General features: G+C 39.0%; 1 protein-coding gene across 3 annotated transcripts in view; it reads left to right on the forward strand.

The window, feature by feature from the left end:
- The window catches only part of PLCB1 (phospholipase C beta 1), a 685746-nt gene that overhangs the window by 478030 nt on the left and 190617 nt on the right, over positions 1–17099 (forward strand). The gene's annotated exons all lie outside the window — the stretch shown is intronic.

Genomic DNA, 17099 nt, shown 5'->3' on the forward strand with positions numbered 1-17099 from the left:
TGGGTCACCCCCTATTGGTTAGATCTGTTTCCTACATTTTGTATGTCTGCTTTCCTTTCTGTCTTAAATCACTAGTGGTTCAATTAGATTTCGGCATGTGATTCTGCGGTTGTTGTTGTTATGTATATATATGCATGTAACATATTTTTTAAATGTCTAATCATTCATTTTGTCTTAAATTTACCCAGTGACTGAATGCATATTTCTCATACAGGAAATCTTAAATGTTGGCTTTTCAGGGGGCACCTGGGTGACTCAGTCGGTTAAGCATCTGACTCGATTTTAGCTCATGAACTCAGGATTGTGGGATTGAGCCCCATGTTGGGCTCCATGCTGGGAAATTCTCTCGCTCTCTCTTAAAAAAAGAAACATTTAAAGGTTGCCTTTTTGGCTCTGTTTCTACAAGTTCTGTAAAATGACCCACAGCTTTCTCTAAATCTCTAAAATGAAACCTAAATCTCTAAAGCTAACCCTTATTTTATTCCAGTTTACACTACTGATGAATTTCTTCACTTAGGAAAATGTAAAATTTGGCCTTTTATATGTAAAAAAAAAGTCAGTGTTTGTAGAAAAAATTATTAGTCTAAAAATCAATATCAGAAAGACAGCTCTCGGTTTCCTGGAAGTTGAGAAATTCATGTTTTTTTGATTCTGGAGAAATAAATTGCCAAAATAAGATCATAATGATTTACTTGCTGGGAGTTTCCAATTACACGTGGCATCACATCCCTGAATCAGCTCTTCAGCTTCCTTTTACCACTAAGACCACGTCTCACCTGGACTGACATATCTTCATTGAGAAAACTAGCGTGTTATCACTGATGTTATTATAAATTGCCTAGCTATTCCACAGGGAGGAAAATAAAGTGCAATTAACCAATTATTAAGAAAGATAAACTGCATGTTAATATGAAGGCAGGTCATAAGTAACAGAAATAATTCTAGCAAGCTCTTCATCATTAATAAGTATGGTTATCATAAAAGTAGATTAAAATGCCTTTTAACCCATTGTATTTATTCTGGCATTAGTCCTCTAAATGAAAACAAAAATGAATGTATTAAGTATAAAAGTAAAATATCACCATTAACTTTATCCTACATGCTTTTAGTTGGGAACTCACAGACGAAATTTTTTTGGCTTTTGTTCATTTTCATGGTCAAGCACTTTGCCTTTGTTGTCATCATCATCCTTATCCCTGCCATGGAGGTGAGGCCCGTCAAAGGAAACGGATGACTCACCGGTGTATGTTGGCATCACTAGGCCCACACGCCCTTGAACCTACCTATCCTGACATCCTTCTGTCCCCAGCGCCACTGAGGTGGCATTTCTCCTTAGCATTATGAAGGGAGTAACTCCTTGCAGATTTCACTGGCACAACTTGAAATCTGAACTTCACCAAACGTAATTAACACGATGATATAACAAATCCAACGAGACCTCCGGAAACAGCCTATGGCAAAAAGGAAACAAACAGCTTTTGTGAAACCAGTGAGGCACTTCAGAGCCTAAACTTTGCCACTTCCTCCCCATCTCACGCCACACTATGAACAATCCATTCCTCAGCCAGCTCTGTGTGTGATGCCTCCATCCGCCATTCTCTGATCAAATGCAGGAAGTAGAGGATACAAAGAGAGAAATCTGTGACAGATTATTGTAACATTCTATAACCCTGGCAGAACCCATGTTGACTCTAATGGAAAATTAAGATGATATCTCTTAGCATTTGCGAGTTTATTTGGTGCCATCTTAGAGAGCACTAGGTATGAATTTCATAATTACAGCAGGCACACAAATTTCAGGTACATTTAAAATACCAGTTTCATTTGTTTTTCCACAACTTAATATGAAACTGATGATAAGCATCTATGTCAGCCCTGGTGTGATTTTTTTTTTTTTTAAAATCACAGATTTCATTTCTTAACTCAAAAACTCTTAAAAGAAAATAAACATGAGAGTCATTTTGTTTGCTGCTTTGGGTCTGTTTATGTGAGCAAAGATACTTGAGAAAATTGTTTTCTTGTGTTGTGTTGTTTCATTGTCAAAAGGAGAACGATTTTGAAATCTTTTTTTGTAGGACTAAGAAATTGCTGAGTTAAAAGCTCAATTTGCTAGTAATTATGAGTTTTAATAATATTTTTATACAAAGAGGAAAATCAATTTTTAAATTTGGTTTTGCTTTTCACATTTGATATTTGACTTTAGAACTTTTCCAAAAACTCTCTTTCATATGTTCTTTATTTATAATATAGCTACAAGTAAAATCAAACAAAGTGGAATTTAAGAAAGTATTGTTTACTTTCAATATGATGACTCATACAGATTTACAAGGAAATTAGCTTTCATTCATTATATGACTTTCATTTTTTAAAAAATTTTTTTTGAAGATTTTATTTATTTATTTGACAGAGAGACAGAGAGATCACAAGTAGGCAGAGAGAGAGGGGGAAGCAGGCCCCCTGCTGAATAGAGAACCCAATGTGGGGCTCAAGCCCAGGACCCTGAGATCATGACCGAGCAGAAGGCAAAGGCTTAACCCCCCGAGCCACCCAGGTGTCCCATTATATGACTTTCAAAATGTACATTATTGTTTTGTAAAGAGAAGCAAACTAAAATTTGAGGTCAAATGACTTATCTAATATTCATACTAAGATGATCTTTGAAAAAAGGATTTTTAACTTTCAGTCAATAGTTAATACTTTTTGATGAATAAACACAAAAGAAAATAAGTAGGATATTAGTAGTATATAATAAGTATATTACAACATAATATACTTACATTGTATACTTACATTGTATTATAATAATAAATATACTTAGAATAAATTAGAAGAAGATGAAAATCAGTATATTACATTATAATTTTTCTGCTACTTTCATTTTGACTATTTCCTCAAATGTGCATAAGCATTGGTTATATTGACCCACGAATTCAATTTCAGTTTTCTGAAAAAGATACTTCCATATTGCCTGTATTTGTTATAAACTGCTAAGACTAAGATGCATCCATAATGTATATATGTAACAATATAACTATATTCTCTGATATGAAGAAACTTATTTTTTTAAAGTAGGTGTTAAACAAACAAACTTTACACAAAGTTGCTATATGCTAATGTTTAGTTTTCATATGCACTGCACATAATTTTTACATAGGAGGTAATCTAAAATTAAGTGAAAATTTTTCATTATGGCCAAACATCAAAATGCTTAAACTGACCATAGGTTAGTCGACTAAACATAGATGTGTGAAATGAAAAAACAGAAGGAATAATAGACTTTGATGCCTTGTGGGCCTGCTGTCATTGGCAGGTTGGCCCCATTTCCATGCTGGAATTCTTGTTTTAGAAGACGTCTGTATTGGTGATAAACAATCACAGGGTTTCTGAACAGTGTAAGGCCAAATGTGCATATGTTCGGGCTCCACAAAGAAAAATTTGAACTTCTTGCAGAAAATACCGTTCTCAAGGGAGTTTGGTTAATTTTTATGATTGAAAAATCACACATTGCAAAATGCCTTGATCCGTTGTGTTGTTTGCGCTGGAACAAAATGCGTAATGCTAAACCATGTTTAACACAGGAATACACAATGACCCCAGCCTCTTCCAAAGGGTCCTGAAGGTCAGTCTGAAAATTAATGTCTCCCAACGGGAGTTTGTTTGGTTTCTTTACTCACTTACACCTTTTAGAAGGAAGGCAATGAGTAAAATTAGCATGAAAAGAAGAAATTGATATCTTAGGTAACAGACCACAGATTACATTGAACTGTTATATCTGTAAAGGAAGGCCAAAATTCATTTTAAAAAACCAAACCCAGAGAAAACATGGAGTCTGATCACATTTTTGTTTTTCTGTGAAGAGCAGGTGTTTATGAATATTTGTTAAGCAATTGAATTAATAAAACAGATTATGATATTAACAGATGTTTCCAGCTACATTCCTTTTTAAAATCAGTTCTTTCTCTTAAATTTTTATAATACATTGTACAAAAGTTCCCTTGCTTTATTGCAATTAAATCGTCAAGATGAAACCATATCATCTCTTTTAGTATTTGATCAGTACTGCCTGAATTAATAGTTAAATAATTAAAATGAACTCATAATACAGTAGCAAATTGATTTGGTTTTAAGCAAAGCAAATAGATGTTGAGGTAGAGCAAGCATTTTTGCTTTAAATAGACCTACGCTAATGGTAACATCAGTACCAGAAAAAACCTATTGTATTTTCCAGATACTTATTTTAATACTTACACAATTGAACTATATTATATCATTATTGTCAATGGCAAGACGCACCCAGAGTGTTCTAGAGGCAATACGGGGCTTGACACTCTTCCAACCTGTAGTATTGGGTGGAACTCCTACAGCAGAAAAATGACAGAAACTTAAACTGCAGCACAGAAAGAAATTTATTGTTGGTGCATATGAGCAGAAAGTCAAGGAGTGTTTTGTGTTGGTCTCAGCTTATCAAAAACCAGTGTTGTCGGGGCACCTGGGTGGCTCAGTGGGTTAAGCCTCTGCTCAGGTCACAATCTCAGGGTCCTGGGATCGAGCCCCGCATCAGGCTCTCTGCTCGGCGGGGAGCCTGCTTCCCCCTCTCTCTCTCAACCCGTCTCTCTGCCTACTTGTGATCTCTCTGTCTGTGTGTCAAATAAATAAATAAAAAGCCTTAAAAAAAAAATAAAGCCAATGTTGTTATACTGACCTTTATGGTTCTTATTATGACTGGAGGATGCCCTTCATCAACAACCACTATGTAACTTGGGGAGAAAAAGGTGCTTATTATTATTTTTATATATATATATTGTTTAAGATTTTTTATTTCTTTATTTGACAGAGAGAGAGAGAGAAAGAGAGAAAGAGATCACAAGCAGGCAGAGAGGCAGGCAGAGAGAGAGGAGGAAGCAGGCTCCCCGCTGAGCAGAAAGCCTGATGTGGGACTCGATCCCAAGACTCTGAGATCATGACCTGAGCTGAAGGCAGATCCTTAACCCACTGAGCCACCCAGGCGTCCCAAGGTGCTTATTATTTATAAGACCTGGAAACTACTCAGCGCATCTGGGACCACACATGGCGGTCACTTGTAGGGAGAGAAAGAGAGTGAAAGGGAGCATGCCGGTATGCCTAGGGTTCCATGGGCTCACTCTTTATTGGTGAAACATAAAAACATAAGGGCAGGAAGAGAGAAGACAAGTGACCCAAATGGCCAGTTACTGAAGTTAAACCAAACCTTCTAAATCAAAGGAGCCTTGGCAAGTGGAAGAGGCCTGGCTTCCTAATAGTCATGTGGCTGGCAATGGGTTTATTCAAGATAATTGTCTTTGAAGTGGATGCCTTTTTGAAATGGATGCCTCAGCCATCAAAGCTTAAGTCAAGCACTTGCACTACAAAAAATAAAATTTAAAAACAACAACACTGTCAGAGTTTACACTGCAAGGTTTTAATGACTTCAGGCCTGACTGGATCCAGGGGCTCAAATGATGTCATCAGAATTGTCTTTCTACATCTGCAGTCATTTTCTCTGTACCGCGTGCAATAGGCTGGCTTGGGCAGACTCTCCTAAATTACTGAGAAAGCCACCAACAACTCTAATACTGAGATTACTTTTTTTTTTATCTAATATTCTTTATTTCATGTGAAATATGTCCATTCTCTTAAGAGTTCCAATGATTACCATTTTGTCCCTTTTTTTTTCCAATTTATTTATTTTCAGAAAAACAGTATTCATTATTTTTTCACTGCACCCTGTGCTCCATGCAATCCTTGCCCTCTATAATACCCACCACCTGGTACCCCAACCTCCCACTCCCCCACCACTTCAAACCCCTCAGATTGTTTTTCAGAGTCCATAGTCTCTCATGGCTGAGATTCCTTTTACTCATATTTCCATCAAAAGTACCAGAAACCCCAGCCTGGCTTAAGTCACACAAGGTCACTGCTGAAGGAGGATCTCTGTGGCCTGAAGAATAGAATGTAATAATTGGACAGACTTAGGTCGTCACATGACTCTCCCTTGAGCCAATGAGGAGGCCACTACTTAAACCACATGGTTTGGACTGGCAGTGGCAGGGATGTGGTCCCCTGAAATTCAGTCCAGATGTGCTTCCCAGGAGCAAGATCGCCTCCCCAGGCAGATAAGAACAGCTGGTTCCACTAAACCTGGGTCAGAAATCAATAATTCACCCATACTGTTTATTTCACCTTAAGAAGCCATTTAACCTCTTTAACCCATCCCACCTACTCTTCCTCTCATTTTTTAAAGAAAATTCCCTGAGAGAGCTGCTGGGTAAATTAAGTGGCTTATGATAGGAAGGTTGCTATGGCTGCCCACAAGACCTTTTTAACTTGAACTGATGAAAAGTGGTCATTAGTAGTTATGCCAAATTATTTCAGACCACGTACAGATCTGGAATTCCGATTCACGGCACTGGGCAGAGGCATTCCTGAATGTTGCTGTCTCTTGGCTGAGTGACTTATTTAACTTATTGCAAGTGATAGGAAATTAGAATTATCTGATATGAAGACTGAAAAAAAAAATATGCCCAGTCCTATGTGTGCACAAATGTTCATTTATGACTCAGTCAACTCATTTATATATTTTTTTATTAAGATGGAATTATAGTTAAAGAGGTGAAGATTTATGCTAGAATTTTACTACTTACTTCATCACTTAATTTTCCCGGTAGATTTTTCTTTTTTTTTTAAGATTATTTATTTATTTATTTGACAGACAGAGATCACAAGTAGGCAGAGAGGCAGGTAGAGAGAGAGGAGGAAGCAGGCTCCCTGCTGAGCAGAGAGCCCTACTCGGGGCTCGATCCCAGGACCCTGGGATCATGACCCGAGCCAAAGGCAAAGGCTTTAACCCACTGAGCCACCCAGGTGTCCCCTTCCCTGTAGATTTTTTAAAAATCATTATTTTCCCAGCACCATTTGTGGGTAGGAAGCAGAAGTTACTAAAAACATGATTATGTTTATTAATGTCTGCTGTTTAACCTTGAGAGATCAAACAAGCCATAATTAAAGGAAGAGGAAAAGTGTTAATGGTTAGGCCAGTTAATCTCTGGCAAAGGACTTGACTTGCGTGAGCTTCAGTTTCCTCATCTGTAAAATGGGATAATACCCACACTAACAGACCTAGGTACACTTCCCACATCCCTCGGCATTCATTGCTCCAACGCAGTCAACAGCTCCACTACAAGCTAGAGCTTCCCCTAGAGTTGCCCACAACTGTAGCTTTACTAAGCTGCCTTTCCTTCTTTTCTCATTTCTGTACTCCTTTACTGTTATTTCCTGGGTTTGCCTCCCAAACAAATTACTGGCACTCAAATCCTTATCTCAAAACCTACTTTTAGAAGAACTCAAAGATAAGCACTTTTCATAAATAGCCCTAGCAAAATCAGAATTGAGCACTGAGAGAAAAAGCATGGAAAAAGGCAGTTCCCATAGCTCATCCCTTCTGATCTGTAACATAAATGTCTTTGTTGTTACCATTCACAAAGGCCTGGCTGGTGGCCTCAATTCATGGGCTCTCCTCTCTCCTAACAATTTAGCCCAAACCCTTAGGAAAGGCAGCTGAGGAAGTGACTGGGACCATATTTTCTGGGCCCCAGTACAGAGTCCTCCCTCCTACTCCAGACCCCACTTGGGACCCTCCACCGGGACTTCCTGAGAAAAGAGATACAAGTCAGCTATTTAGAAGTTAGCAGTGGGCATCCCCACAAGTCATTTTCAAACCTGTCTTTGATAGAACCTATTTTACTTGTGTTCGTTTCTTCTAAGAAAGTCTCACAGGAAAGGCCAATGTATAGGGAAAACCTTTCAAAGCCCTTTGGCTGAAGAGAGGCATGGAGCTGTCTCCCCCATTCACCTCATTCTTGGCAGGCCCTTCTACCAAAACCCCAGGAGATTCAGGATGCTCGGTTTAAAAACCACTCATCTGGAGGACATATTGACTGGTTTAAAGATCTGCCTCACAATTAAGATGGCATCCATTTAAATATTCTTATAGAGATTACCCACGTAGCGGTACCAAAAAAATAAATAAATAAAAGAATTGAAATGAATATACAGAATCAACTCAAACGAGAGAGATTTTCTTCCCAAAAGACAAAGGCAGATGGAAACTGGATGACGTAGCCAGTTCTTTTCATGCTTTAATTAAGTTACTACACTGGGAAAGTGGCTGGAAAGCCACTTTAGTATTTTATTGATTAAGATTCCATTTAAACTCCACATATTGACTTTCTGGCCCCTGTGGAAGGTCACAGGAGAATGACATTATCATCTGTGAGTATATTCCAAGCTCCTCTTGACTCTGTGTTTCCTATGTTCATAGACTTCTCTGTATTTCAGACTGGCTAAAATGAGAAAAAAAAGGATTGTTTCAAGATAGCCATTATGGGTCCATTGTTCATTAGTTGACTTGGTAACTTGCTTCCCTTTTCCCTTCCTTGATTGCATTTCCTCTTTTCCCAGGAGGCAGAGGATTGAGGAGAGGCATATATCTGGCCGGTGAACCCTGGGATTTTTTTTCTCCTCCAGACTTTTCTTTCAGTGATGTCAGTGTCTGCTGAAAAGCACAGCTCTAGCCAGAAAGTCACAGCCATGTCCATTCACAGCTGAAGTGGTCTTTGTTCAGAAAACAACCAGTCAGGAAAACTGTAAATAGTAAAAGAGTAACTCGAATGCCAGTTCCAAGGTGTGGGGATGTGAGCTTCATAGCCTGGCCTACCCCAGACTGCTAGATTTTGTTAAACCCCCTTTCCCTCAGCCAACTGTTTCTTCCCCAGGTGCTTTGCCATTTCATGTGAGAGCTGTTGGGACAAAGCAGATAGGTCCTGTCCCCCAGATGTCACCTCCTATTAGAACGTAGCACCACCAGTTGCGGACTATGACACCTTCCCTCTTCTCACCAAGGGACTATGGCTCAGTTGAAAGGAATAGCCTGGCCAGGTTACACTGTTCTGGAGAAAGGCAACAATGTCACACACATTTGGCTCCCAACATCTGCATTACCCATAGTCTACTACTGTTAATAGTTTATCTTGTACTAAGTCAGTGGGAGAGAGACATCAAATGCAGAGTGAACCAACTCCAGGGAAAACAAAGTGTGTCTACAAGGAACCCAGAGTAGGTGAGATGTGGACCATTTACCCTCACACTTCCCAGCTGAAGCGAAATGAAAATGTGCCACAGCAATGGGTGAAATAATGTCAGGAAGCTGAGAAGGGCCAATAATTTTGTTAATTCATTATAGAGATTTTCTAGGAACTCTGTCTTAACTCTGAATCACCCTGGTCTCCAGGACTCCAGTGTGAAAGCAAAACAGAGGAGGGAACGTTATTTTAAGATGAAGCCTTAACTGAGGATGATGGACAAAATCAGCCTTCCCATCTAACACTCTACCTGAGATGTAGAAAATAAGCCAAAGATGCTTCATACTAATGTCTCTAATTCATCTTTTCTTGGGTTCTATTAGGGGCCAACTCTGGGAGAATTCAGGTACAGAGAGTCTGAGAGATGATCCAGTAGAAAGGGAGAATAAGGGGGCCCTGGGTGGCTCAGTGGGTTAAAGCCTCTGCCTTTGGCTCAGGTCATGATCCCAGGGTCCTGGGATCGAGCCCTGCATTGGCCTCTCTGCTCAGCAGGGAGGCTGCTTTCTCCTTTCTCTTTGCCTGCCTCTCTACCTACTTGTGATCTCTCTCTCTCTCTCTCTGTCAAATAAATAAATAAATAAATAAATAAAATCTTTTTAAAAAGAAAGAAAGAATAAGGAAGGGAAGGCAGCTAATAAGGTTGTAAAACAAATGAATTATCCATGTGCAGAATTGGCATTTAGTCTGGGAGTGAATTCTAGAAGTTTCCCATACGGGAGTGAATTCTAGAAGTTTCCCAAACATAGTCACTGAGGATGCTTTTAGGAAACTTTAACCCTCAGACACTTCCAGTCCCTTCCACATCTCAAAGAACTTCTCCAAGGTACCTGGTGCTCACTGAACTCTTCTTTATTCTAACACATACTTGACTTAATTACATGGACATTTTATTTTATTTTTTTTAAATATTTTATGTATTATTGATTTGAAAGACAGAGATCACAAGTAGGCAGAGAGAGAAGAGGAGACAGGCTCCCCGCTGAGCAGAGAGCCCAATTTGGAGCTCGATCCCAGGACCTGGGGATCATGACCTGAGCTGAAGACAAAGGCTTTAACCCACTGAGCCACCCAGCTGCCCCTACATGGACATTTTAATCAAACAAACATATATTTCCCAGATGACTTAAAAACTACAAGGAAGTGGAACAAAATCAAGATAAAGTCTCTCTTAAGGAGACTCTAACGTGGAGGGGAGATGACATATACAAATAGCTATAATACAAGATAGAATGTAATAGATCTCCATTCATTTAGTCAGTGTCTGTTAAGTGTCCTTTGAGTGTGAAGGAAGCTTGGAGGGAAGGGGAAGTTTTATTTATTGAGGTTCTGGGGAGTTCTGGGAATTGCTTTAAGAAAGAAAGGCTTTCAAAGAGGAAAGTGACAGTCGAGCTGTATTTCAGGAATGCTGAGACATTTAAAGCACTAAGAGATAATATTCTATAAGGAGCTCATCCAGAAGCATAAGTGAGCACATGTTCTAGGCTGGCCTTTATGCTAAACAATGGAAGAAATATAAATGAAAGTAAGGTTTGGTCCTTGCCCTTAGAAAGCCAATGTTGAGGGGCACCAGGTGGCTCAGTGGGTTAAACCTCTGCCTTTGGCTCAGGTCATGATCCTAGAGTCCTAGGATCAAGCCCTGCATCGGGCTCTCTGCTCAGCCTGCCTCCACCTCTCTCTCTGCCTGCCTCTCTGCTTAGTTGTGATCTCTGTCTGTCAAATAAATAAATAAAATCTAAAAAAAAAAAAAAAGCAAACGTTTAGCCTGACCATGGAACATAACATTCTGTTTAGGAATCTAGAACATTTTGCCTCCTTTGCTTTATGGTCAGAAACCACTGAAAAGGGTCTCCTCTGACAAAGCAATATGACATCACACTAATAAAATGTAACAATCTGTTCCCAGCCATCAGAGAACCTCTAACCCTTAACAATACATCAGGACTTACTCAACTCCTGCGTGAAGACTCCATGTCTGTGTCGAAGAGCTCAAGGTTCTAGGGTAAAGATGTGTACAGTTGACCCTTGAACGACATGAGTTTGAACTGTGTGGGTCCGCTTGTTCATGGATTTTTTTCGATAAATACAGTGCAGTTCTGTAAAACAAATATACAAAAACAAAAACAAACAAAGAGATTAAGGTTCTAATATGGATTCTGTCCTTACCTAACCACAGCCATTTAAAAGGACTGTTTCATCTCAGTGGGGCAGAGCTTGTTTCTCTGTCATGTTAAATACTAAAACTCTCTCTTTTCTCCCAAACAGTACAATGAGGAGTAAATAAACTCGCAGATGTGAGAACATTTTGATAAACGGAAAGTGTTAACTCGAATTTAGGTGTTATTATTAAGAACTGTCACGCAAACCACATCAACAAGTTCAACTGAGTGCAAGGGAAACTCTGGGGACTCAGAAAGCCAGGACAGCTGGGTGAGAGGTTCATCCGTAAAGGATATGGAGAGCATGTAGTCATTTCGTGGACATTGTCACACAGTATTGTGGACTTGTATTTGTACATACTTATGGCAATTGAACAGATTTTCAATGGAGATGGAATGACAGTCTGTAACATGGACTCCAGGGGTGGAGAACAGATAAAGAAACCGGCCAAGTACATATCCTCTACAAAAGCACAGTTAGTTGGCAAGTGTCATAGGAAAGTTTGTGCCCAAGCAAAGGTTCTTGAAAAGAGGTCATTTAATAGATGATTTCTGAAAGCAGACAAATAGACTTTGGTGAGCCATGGCATAGTCAAGCCATCTGCACGTACTTTCTCTGAGCTGGTCTAACAGAACTCGCACAAAGGTTGCAGCAGCATGAGCCAAAGGAATAGCTTTTCTGCGCTGTGCTTGGAAGTGACATGGGAGGTGTTAAACCATTGGACCAGCAGCATTCCAACATGCTCTGGTATCATGACATTAAGAGTGGGTATTGAATAATGCTGAATGGCTTCTCAGCCACCTAATCCCAGTGACATCCAAGCATTTGAGTGCCAGATCCTGTCTAAATGGCATTTGGCTCCGCAGAATGAGGCTGGTGGCCATGCTAGGTGGCAGACTCATTGTCCAGTTTGCCCATCTCGACTGTGTGATGACTTTGTGTGGATTTATAGGCCATCTGTCTTCCAAGACTGAATTCGTAGAAATTTCTCTGTGCCTGTAGGCTTTGTAAGATGTTATTTGCATGTGTTTGGCAATTTTTATTTTGTTTTTAAGTTAACCTGTTTTTTTGTTTTTCTTTTTCCCTAACCCACAAAATAATGTCACATCTTCTGTTGAGCATTTCTCTGGTCCTCACACTGGCATAACATGTTTCCTGTTTTATTTTATTTTTCTTCCTTAAAGTCAGACTTACGAGTTATAAAAATGCTAGAGGAAGACTTTAAATCACTGGCAGAGTTTAGAATGTAAATGAAGTCTGAAAAAGAATTTTAGACCTTGACAGACAAATCCAAATCAAAGAGCTAATCCTCACGCCTCTGCCAGATTGTCCTGCCTGAGCACTTGTCCTGCCTGAGCCCAGCTTCTTTTAACAGATTAAAGTCACACATTTTAGAGAGATAAGTAAATCATGGGGGAGTAAACTCTTCCTTGGTCACATTCAGGGCTATTTTTAGGACTAATCCAGGAGCCAGATAAAGCTAACTGCCATGGAGGCAAGACCCTCTCCTTTTCATCATCTGTGTCCCTCATTCGGGCCAGTGCTGGGAAAGTTAGGGGGATAGACAGCTTCAGTCCTACCCCCCAACCATCTGTCTCTCTTCATTCCCCGCCATGGGCCCGGATCTAGCCCTCGCACTGTGTACCCTGTGACCTCAAACAAGCGACTTACCTCTCGAAGCTTCAGTTTTGTTCAACTGAAAGTAGGATGGGATTTTTCTCGTAGGATATCTGTGCCTAACAGATGGTCAGTGCTCCAGTGAGGGTAGCTCCTTCTCCAGTGATGATGATGGCAATGGTGATATTTTTGTCATTATTTAACTTCTCCCAGATTATGTATGGTGTCCTCTACAGCAGGAAAACATAGTAGTTAACAGCATAGAACACAAAGCCTGACTACCTGGGTTCCAATCCCATTTTATCCCCTTGTAAGCTGTGTTACGTTAGGCAAAGTATGTGCCTTAGGTTTCTCATCAATAAATTGGACGTAAAAGTATTACCCACTTCACAGAGTTATCATGAGGATGAAATGAGTGAATATTTATATATACTAAGCAGTTTAGAAAGGTTTGTGAAATAATATGCTGGAAATGGATTCAACTTAAGGAGCTCTTCAAAGGCTGGTTCTCTCTACCTTCCATATCCTGCTTGCACTTATATAAAATACTTCCTTTCAAGTCAGAATCCATTAATAAAAAAAAATACTGTGTTTGTAAATACACCATTATATTTTCTTTCCTTGAAGCTCCATGGCATAATTTTTTTCTTGAGCCTTTTGCTGCCGCCGCCTTCCATCTACCTTTAGGTCTAGCTCAGGAACAGTTCCATGGTAGTTCTTTGATGCCATGATGGGGTCATTACCAAGGTAACCAACCTGACAAAAAACACAAACTCAACAGAAAAGAGTCTGACGGTGGGACTTTCATGGCACCTGAGTAATGTGCCATGAATTCTATTTAGAGATCAGCTTTTAATCATACCCTGCTATACTTTTTTCTTCCCCTGGTCATGTAGTTCCTAAAAAGTATCTTGAGAAAGTATGGGGCTGAGGACTCACCCCCAGGCCTAGAAGTTTCAGTGCACAGAAGAACATTAGCTTGGGTTACCGAACCTTATCAAAAGTCACTTTCATAAGCTTATAGGTAGAAGATGAGGACCTGTGGATTTATTTCGATATGCTTCTTACTTGGGAATTTCAAAAGAAATTCTACCAGGCTGAACAAAGAAGTGAAGAGAGGGTGTTGACACAGTGGGTAACTTGTCATTGCAGAGTAATGAAGTACAATCAACTCTTCTATTGTTTAAGAATTGATTTGCCCTATTCTGATTTATCCTAGCCCCCTCTTTCTGGTCTCTTTTGATGGCTTTAGACATTTAATGCTGCCTGATTAGTGCATCTGCCAGGGGCTCAGCAAAGGGAGGAAATAAAAATCATTCTGCTGTTTCTAGCCACTGAGGAACACCAGAGCTTGGAACTTTCTGGAGCATCTCCAGGAAGAGTCATAGCCTTCTCTCTTCAGGACATCATACTTATCTGGAACTTCCCCAAGAATTGGGGCAAGGAAGTCTTAGTCAAAGAGTGCCCTCAAACCAGTAAGAAAAGATGTCTCTTAGCTCTCCCTTCTCTGCCAAATCTCTCTTCCCTGGGGCAAAGTTAGAATATTTTGTTGCTGTGTGTACTGCAGAAGGGTGAGAGGACTTGGAAAGGAAGAGAGGAAATCTCTCATCTGTTAAATACTCCCAACTACCCCAGAATTGAATATGCAATTTATTTCAGCTGCCTTAGAATTTAGTTCCAGAAGTCTCCTTAAATAGTTTTTTTAAGATTTAATCAGATAATTTCTCAGCAGTGCTTTGAAGTCAAATTGTAATTTTACATGAGAGACTTGGGAAATAGAATTACATTAAATCAAATTAAATCTGTATGGTATTTTCTTCTGATTGAATGAAATCATGAGGGACACATCCCAGGACCACCATAAGGGGAGCTGGAAAATTCACTGACATTCATAAAATCAAAGGCCAGCTTGTCTCTGTCATGACTGCCTTAGAAACTTGTGGACATTGACCTGTCCTTACACACACTCCCATACCTGTTCCACACCAGCAGCCTTATGAGGTTGGTAAGAGAAACCAAGCACATTTCTAGCTGATAAGTACCTGAGAGCTCAGACTGCTTCTGTGACTCTGACTACTCTCTACCTGGGAAAAACCCGACTGACAAATGACCCATCTAATGCCTTCTGTGATGAAATATTAGTCACTGCTTACTCTGCACTAGAAAGATGTAAATTAAAGAAAACTAGGGAGACCTGTGAAAAGTCTCTGACCAGGCAAAGTAGGTCTATAACAGAAAACCTTCAGTTCCTCCCATCCGATTCAATTTTACCTAAAAGTAGTAGGATAAAGTGATAAAGCATGTGAAATCTGACTTTTTAAACTTAAAAATTCTGTAGTCTGGTGTAGTAGAAAAATCATGGAATATCAGGAGAAATGTGATGGTCTGAATATATTCATATAAATTAAATTCTCTTTAAATCAAATAAAATTGCATCAAAGGAAATATTCCTTAAAGGCATAATCTGGGAAGACTGGAGACAATAGGTTAAGGGATAATAATTACATAATGTTGGCAGTTAGCTATGTACTTACAGCTATAACAGTTCTAAGAAAACTGACCATGATCTGACATGTGAAAAGCTAGGGACCAATCTGAGTTATTCCATGAACACTTAAAAGTCTTAAAAACTGATGATCTTAGGTTCATCTGAACATGGGTTTGGCCTAAAATAAGGAGGACTAGTTAACTATTGTTTAAGGAATAGTCAGAACTCCCACCTGGATAAAGACTGAAGGTTTACTCTCTGGAGACAAGAGAACAGAGGGTCTGAAGATGACACAAGGTTACCACACTGAAAGCAAGGAGATAAAGTAACATATTTTATGTATACATAAACTTACTGAGTGCTGAGTGCTCCCTCCTTCTTTCCCCATGTGCTCTGGAGTACTGACGTGCAGGCCTGCACTCTCTTGGCAAGTGATTAGATAGATCTCTTAGGACTCTGATCAGCCCAAGATGAAAGACCTAACTGTACTGACATTTGGGGTTGCTCCAAAGACACAAAGAATGATCCCTCTACAATGAAAATTTATTTTCAATTTATAGTCAGTTATCCAGATGCATTCAAAAATCCAATGAAACTTTTTAGTTTACCAATTTGAAATATAAACAGAAAACTAAAAATTACTGAACATAAGAAGAAATTTTTCTTTTTTTTTTTTAAGTAGAAATAAGGAAGGGCACCTGCGTGGCTCAGTCGGTTAAGGGTCTGCCTTTAGCTCAGGTCATGATTCTGAAGTCCTAGGATTGAGCCCCATGTCCAGCTCCCTGCTCAGCAAGGAGTCTACTTCCCCCTCTCCTTCTGCCCCTCCCCCTGCTCCTCTCTCTCTCTTTTTTGCTCACTCTCTCTCAAATAAATAAATAAGATCTTTAAAAAAAGAAGAAGAAGTAGAAATAAGGAAAATATGTAACTTTGGACAAAATAATGATTATGTAGTGAGAAGAAAAATTTTAATTATATTTAAATAATAAAAACTTTAATTATATTATTAATTAATTAATTATTAATAATTACATATATTATTTTTATCCTTAGAAAGATAACAACATATTGCACTATTGAAAAAGAACACAATGCTGTTTTTTAAAGAAATGTCAGAGAACACAAACTGGTTCTTAGACATTGAAAAAAAGGCAGGAGAAACAACACTAAAAGAAGTGTTGGGGAAAAAGCTGAGGAAATCTCCCAGAAAGTAGAAAAAGAAATAAAATTAAAAATAGAGGAGAGGATGTATTAAAATGCAAAATCTGCCCAAATAATGTTCCAGAAAGAAAGAACAGAGGAAATTATCATAACGATTATTCATGAAATGTTCAAATAAAAGGATAATAGCTTTCATACTAAAAGGGGTCAAAGAGTGCCCAGCATAGAAGACAAAGATAAGCTTATACCAAAGCACAGTGTTTCAAATTTTCAGGACACTGGGACTGAATAAGATGCTAAAAATTTCCAGGAAGAGAAAATAAACAATTTTTTAAAATAGGCCACAAAACTGTTTTAAGGATGGTGAAGCAGTAAGTTTTCAGATCTCTTAATAACCACACTAGAAGCTAAAAGACAATGAAGCAAAATTTCCCATAAAAAATTAAAAGAAAAAATTTTCCAATCTAGACTATTATACCCAGCTAAACTAGTAATCAAGTCTGTGAATGCCATGAAGCCATTTT

The sequence above is a fragment of the Neovison vison genome, chromosome 8, assembly GCF_020171115.1.
Source record: "Neovison vison isolate M4711 chromosome 8, ASM_NN_V1, whole genome shotgun sequence".
Taxonomy (NCBI): domain Eukaryota; kingdom Metazoa; phylum Chordata; class Mammalia; order Carnivora; family Mustelidae; genus Neogale; species Neogale vison.